Source organism: Mus caroli, unplaced genomic scaffold (assembly GCF_978045245.1).
Source record: "Mus caroli unplaced genomic scaffold, Mus_caroli_1 scaffold_10, whole genome shotgun sequence".
In the NCBI taxonomy this organism is placed as follows: Eukaryota; Metazoa; Chordata; class Mammalia; order Rodentia; family Muridae; genus Mus; species Mus caroli.
This window is the reverse complement of record NW_028227265.1, coordinates 56,956,096-56,962,115: the sequence shown is the minus strand read 5'-3', so window position 1 is coordinate 56,962,115 and position 6,020 is coordinate 56,956,096.

The window sequence follows — 6,020 nt, the reverse complement described above, 5'->3', positions numbered from 1 at the left end:
CACCATGAGGACCCATTCAAGCTCCACCCCCAACGTGACTTTCTATTCTAGCTACAACACCAACATGACGATATTCTAGCTCCAATCCCAGAATTATGATCCATTCTAGCTGCATCCCCATCATGACTCTACATTCTAGTTCCACCCTTAGCATGACGATCCATTCTAGCTTCACCCCCCCCCACCATGACAACCCATTAAAGCTCCACATTATTGCTCCACCTCCACCATAACAATCCAATCTAGCTCCACCCTAACATGACTATACATTATAGCTCCACCCCCACCGTGATGATACATTCTAGCTTCACTCCCACCATGACGATCCATTGTAGCTACACCCCTACCAGAATAATCCTATATAGCTCCACCCCCACCATGACGCTCCATTCTAGCTCTACCCCCACCAAGACGATCCATTCTAGCTCCACCCCCTCCATGAAGATCCATTCTAGCTTCACCCCCTCCATGAGGGTCCATTCTAGCTTCACCCCCACCAAGAAGATTCATTCTAGCTCCACACCCAGAATGATGATCCATTCTAGACCCAACCACAGCATGATGATCCATTCTAGATCCACCCCAGAATGACGATCAATTCTAGCTCCACTCCACCATGAGGATACATTCTAGCTCAACGTGCTCCTTGATGATCGATTCTACCTCCACCCCCTCCATGATGATACATTCCAACCCCAACGCCAGTATTATGATCTATTTTAGATCCACCCTCAGCATGATAATCTATTCCAGCTCCACCTTCAGCATGATAATCCATTCTAGTTCAACCCCGACTATTACATCCCTTCTAGCTCCATCCCCACCATGATTATCAATTCTAATTGCACCCTGTACTGGCTAGTTTTGTGTCAACTTGACACAGCTGGAATTATCACAGAAAAAGGAGCTTCAGTTGAGGAAATGCCTCCATGAGATCCAACTGTAAGGCATTTTCTCATTTAGTGATCAAGGGGGAAAGACCCCTTGTGGGTGGGACCATCTCTGGGCTGGTAATCTTAGTTCTATAAGAGAGCAGGCTGAGCAAGGCAGGGGAAGCAAGCCAGTAAAGAACATCCCTCTATGGCCTCTGTATCAGCTCCTGCTTTCTAACCTGTTTGAGTTCCAGTCCTGACTTTCTTGGAGATAAACAGCAGTATGGAATTGTAAGCTGAATAAACCCTTTCCTCCCCAACTTGCTTCTTGGTGATGATATTTGTGCAGGAATAGAAACCCTGACTAAGACAAATTGGTACCAGGAGTGGGGTATTCCTGTGACAACCTGACCATGTTTTGGGGAAGACTGTGGAAGGACTTGGGGACTTTGGGCTTGAAGATCCATTCGATGTTAAGAGCTCTGTCAGATGTTGTGTAGGAGCTTGGAAGATAATGTTGAGAACAGTGCAGATGATAGAGGTCTGGTTTGTGAAATTTCAGAGGGAAAATTAAAGACTTTTCAGGGCCATTGCTGTTTTCATTGTGAAGATTCTGTAGTTCTGGTTAGCTGGGGCTGAAGAATCAGCTGTGATTAACAAGATACCAGAATTACTAAAGCAAAAACTTTGCATTACTGGGACTACTGGTTAGCTGGAACTAAGAAATTAGCAGTGATTAAGAAGAGACCAGCATCATTGAGGTGACATCTTCTGGAAAGTGTTTTCTGAAAGCACAAAGAGGCTGTGTTCCAGAGATAGCCAAGGTTGTACTCCTGCTGCAGAGGGACTTGGTAATATATAAGGGTCACCCAGGTGGTACTGGTTTTGAAGGTATGAAGGGGTCATGCAGAGAAGCTGAGGCTTGGCACTGTGAGAGGTCATGGAAGGCCATTGGTGAAGGTGCAGCCTCAGTTGCAATTGAAGGTCCAGGACTGGAGGGGTCATGCAGTGTTTTGGAGATGCCAGTACCATGAGATGACCACCAAGAACAGCAGCAGCAGTGGAGTACAGGCATCTGGAGCCTAGAGGACGACATGTGTGCTACAAAGGGCATGGCTGGAGAAGTGACCCAAGCCCTTGGAGGAGAACAGAAGATCACGAGTTGGATCCCAGACATTGGATGGTTAGAGATTGAGTTTTACTTTTGATTGTGACTGTGCTCTGATATTTTCTGTCTGGAAGGAAGAAAGTATTTTAGTGGAGCCCACAGTTAAGAGACTTTTAATTGTAAAAAGACTTTGGATTTTAAAAGATTTTGGACATTTTAAAGGGATTGACTTTTAACATGTAAAGACTGTGGGACTTTTAAAGTTGTTTAGATCTTGGGGATGAATAAGAAATTAAGGGTTGAGGCTTACTAGTGATGTGTTTGTGTGTCAAGTTGACAAGGGGTCAATTGTACTGGCTAGTTTTGTGTCAACTTGACACAGCTGGAATTATCACAGAAAAAGGAGCTTCAGTTGAGGAAATGCCTCCATGAGATCCAACTGTAAGGCATTTTCTCATTTAGTGATCAAGGGGGAAAGACCCCTTGTGGGTGGGACCATCTCTGGGCTGGTAATCTTGGTTCTATAAGAGAGCAGGCTGAGCAAGGCAGGGGAAGCAAGCCAGTAAAGAACATCCCTCCATGGCCTCTGCATCAGCTCCTGCTTCCTGACCTGTTTGAGTTCCAGTCCTGATTTCCTTGGTGATAAACAGCAGTATGGAATTGTAAGCTGAATAAACCCTTTTCTCCCCAGCTTGCTTCTTGGTGATGATGTTTGTGCAGGAATAGAAACCCTTACTAAGACACACCCCCACCATGACGATCCATTCTAGCTCGACCCCCACCATGATGACCCATTCAATCTCCACATTCTTGCTCCACTCCCACCATAACAATCCAATCTATTTTCACCCCAACCATGACGATCCATTCTAGCCAGACCCCACCATATCAATCCATTCTACTCAACCCCCACCATGACGATCCATTCTAGCTCCACCAACACCATAATGACAATTCAAGCTCCACCCACACCGTGATGCTCCATTCTAGCTCCAACCCCACCATAAAAATCCATTCTAGCTCCACCCCACCATGACATCCATTCTAGCTCCACCCCCTCTGTGATGATCCATTCTAGCTCTATCTCCACCATGACGATCCATTCTAGCTCCACCCCACCATGACGATATTCTTGCTCCACCAACAGAATGATGATCCATTCTAACTCCACTCCCACCATGACTCTTCATTCTAGCTCCACCACCATCATGATGACCCATTCTAGGTTGGACCCACCATGACGATCCAGTCAAGCACCACCCCCATAATGATGATCCGTTTTAGGTCCACTCCCTCCATGACAATCCATTCTAGATCCACCCCCATCATGACGACCCATTCAAGCTCCACATTCTAGCTCCACTCCCACCATAACAATCCAATCTATTTCTACCCCAACCATAACGATCCATTCTAGCCCCACCTCCACCATGACAATCCATTCTAGCTCCACCCAACCCTGAAGTTCCATTCTAGCTCCAACCCCACCATGAGGAAAGATTGAGGCTCCACATTCTAGGTCCACCCCACCATAACAATCCAATCTAGCTCCACCCCAACCAGGACGATCCATTCTAGCTCCACCCCCTCCATGATGATCCATTCTAGCTCCACACCCACCATGACGATCCATTCTAGCTCCACCCCCACCATGAGGATACATTCTACCTCCACCCCCACCAAGACGACCCATTAAAGCTCCAGATTCTAGTTCCACCCCCACCATAACAATCCAATCTAGCTCCACCCCCCACCATAATGATCCATTCTAGCTCCACCCCCTCCATGACAATCCATTCTAGTTCCACACCCACCATGACGATCCATTCTAGCTCCACACCCACCCTGAAGTTCCATTCTAGCTCCACCCCCACCATGACAACCCACTGAGGCTCCACATTCTAGCTCCACCCGACCATAACAATCCAATCTAGCTCCAACCCCACCGTGTTGCTCCATTCTAGCTCTACCCCACCATAACAATCCAATCTATTTCCACCCCAACCATGACGATCCATTCTAGCTCCACCCCCTCTATGACGATCCATTCTAGCTCCACATCCACCATGATGATCCATTCTAGCTCCAACCCTCAATGAGGATACATTATAGCTCTACCCCCACCATGACAATCCATTCCAGCTCCACCCCCACCATAATAATCCAACCTAGCACCACCAACACCATGATGATCCATTCTAGCTCCAACCCCCAATGAGGATACATTATAGCTCTACCCCCACCATGACAATCCATTCCAGCTCCACCCCCACCATAATAATCCAACCTAGCACCACCAACACCATGATGATCCATTCTAGCTCCACCCTCACCATGAGAATCCATTCTAGCTCCACCCCCTTATATGATGATACATTCTAGCTCCATCCCTACTATGGTGATCCATCTAGCTCCACCCCCTCCATGACGATCTATTCTAGCTCCACCCCCACAATGATGATCTATTCTAGCTCCATCCTCACGGTGATGCTCATTTCTAGCTCCACCCCCATTATAACAATCCATTCTAGCTCCACCTCCACCATGACATCCATTCTAGCTGAACGTCGTCGATGATGATCGATTCTAGCTCTATCCCCACGATGACTATCCTTTCTAGCTCCACCCCCACCATTAAAATATATTCCAGCTCCACACCCACCATAAAAATCCATTCTAAGAGACTGCCATATCCAGGGATCCATCCCATAATCAGCTTCCAAACGCTGACACCATTGCATACACTAGCAAGATTTTGCTGAAAGGACCCAGATATAGCTGTCTCTTGTGAGACTATGCCGGGGCCTAGCAAACACAGAAGTGGATACTCACAGTCAGCTATTGGATGGATCACAGGGCTCCCAATGGAGAAGCTAGAGAAAGTACCCAAGGAGTTAAAGGGATCTGCAACCCTATAGGGGGAACAACATGATGAACTAACCAGTACCCCGGAGCTCTTGTCTCTAGCTGCATATGTATTGAAAGATGGCCTAGTCGGCCATCACTGGAAAGAGAGGCCCATTGGACTTGCAAACTTTATATGCCCAATACAGGGGAATGCCAGGGCCAAAAGAATGGGAATGGGTGGGTAGGGAAGTGGGGGGGGGTATGGGGGACTTTTGGGATAGCATTGGAATGTAATTGAGGAAAATACGTAATAAATATTAAAAATTAAAAAAAATGAAAAACAAAACAAAACAAAACAAAAAATCCATTCTAGCTCCACACCCACCATGAAGATCCATTCCAGCTCCACCCTAGCAATGTCTATCCATTCTAGCCCCACGTACTCCATGATGATCCATTATATCTCCACCCCCAACATGACCATACATTCTAGCTCCACCCCCATCTTGACGACCCTTTCAAGCTCCACCCCCACCGAGACGCTCTATTCTAGCTCCACACCCACCATAACAGTCCATTCTAGCACCACACCCTCTATGAAGATCCATTCTAGCTGTATCTCCACCATGACATCCATTCTAGCTCCACCCCTACCATGACAATCCATTTTAGTTTCACTCCCACCATGACGAGCATTAGAAGCTCCACCCCTACCGTGACGTTCCATTCTAACTCCACCCCCACTATAAAAATCCATTCTAGCTCCACCACCATCATGATGATCCATTCTAGGTTGACCCCCACCATGACGATCCATTCTAGCTCCATCTCCACAATGACGATTCATTCTAGGTCCATTCCCTCCATGACAATCCATTCTAGCTCCACCCCCTCTATGATGATCCATTCTAGCTCCATCCCTACCATGAAGATACATTCCATCTCCAACCCCACAATGACGATCCATTCTAGCTCCACCCCCCCACCATGACGAGCCCTTCAAGATGCACCCCAACCGTGAAGTTCCATTCTAGTTTTACCCCCCACCATGAAGACCCATTCAAGCTCCACATTCTAGCTCATCACCCACCATAACAATCCAATCTAGGTCCACCCACACCATGGCAATCCTTTCAAGCACCACCTACATCATGACGATACTTTCTAGCTCCTCCCCCACCATGACTCTCCAT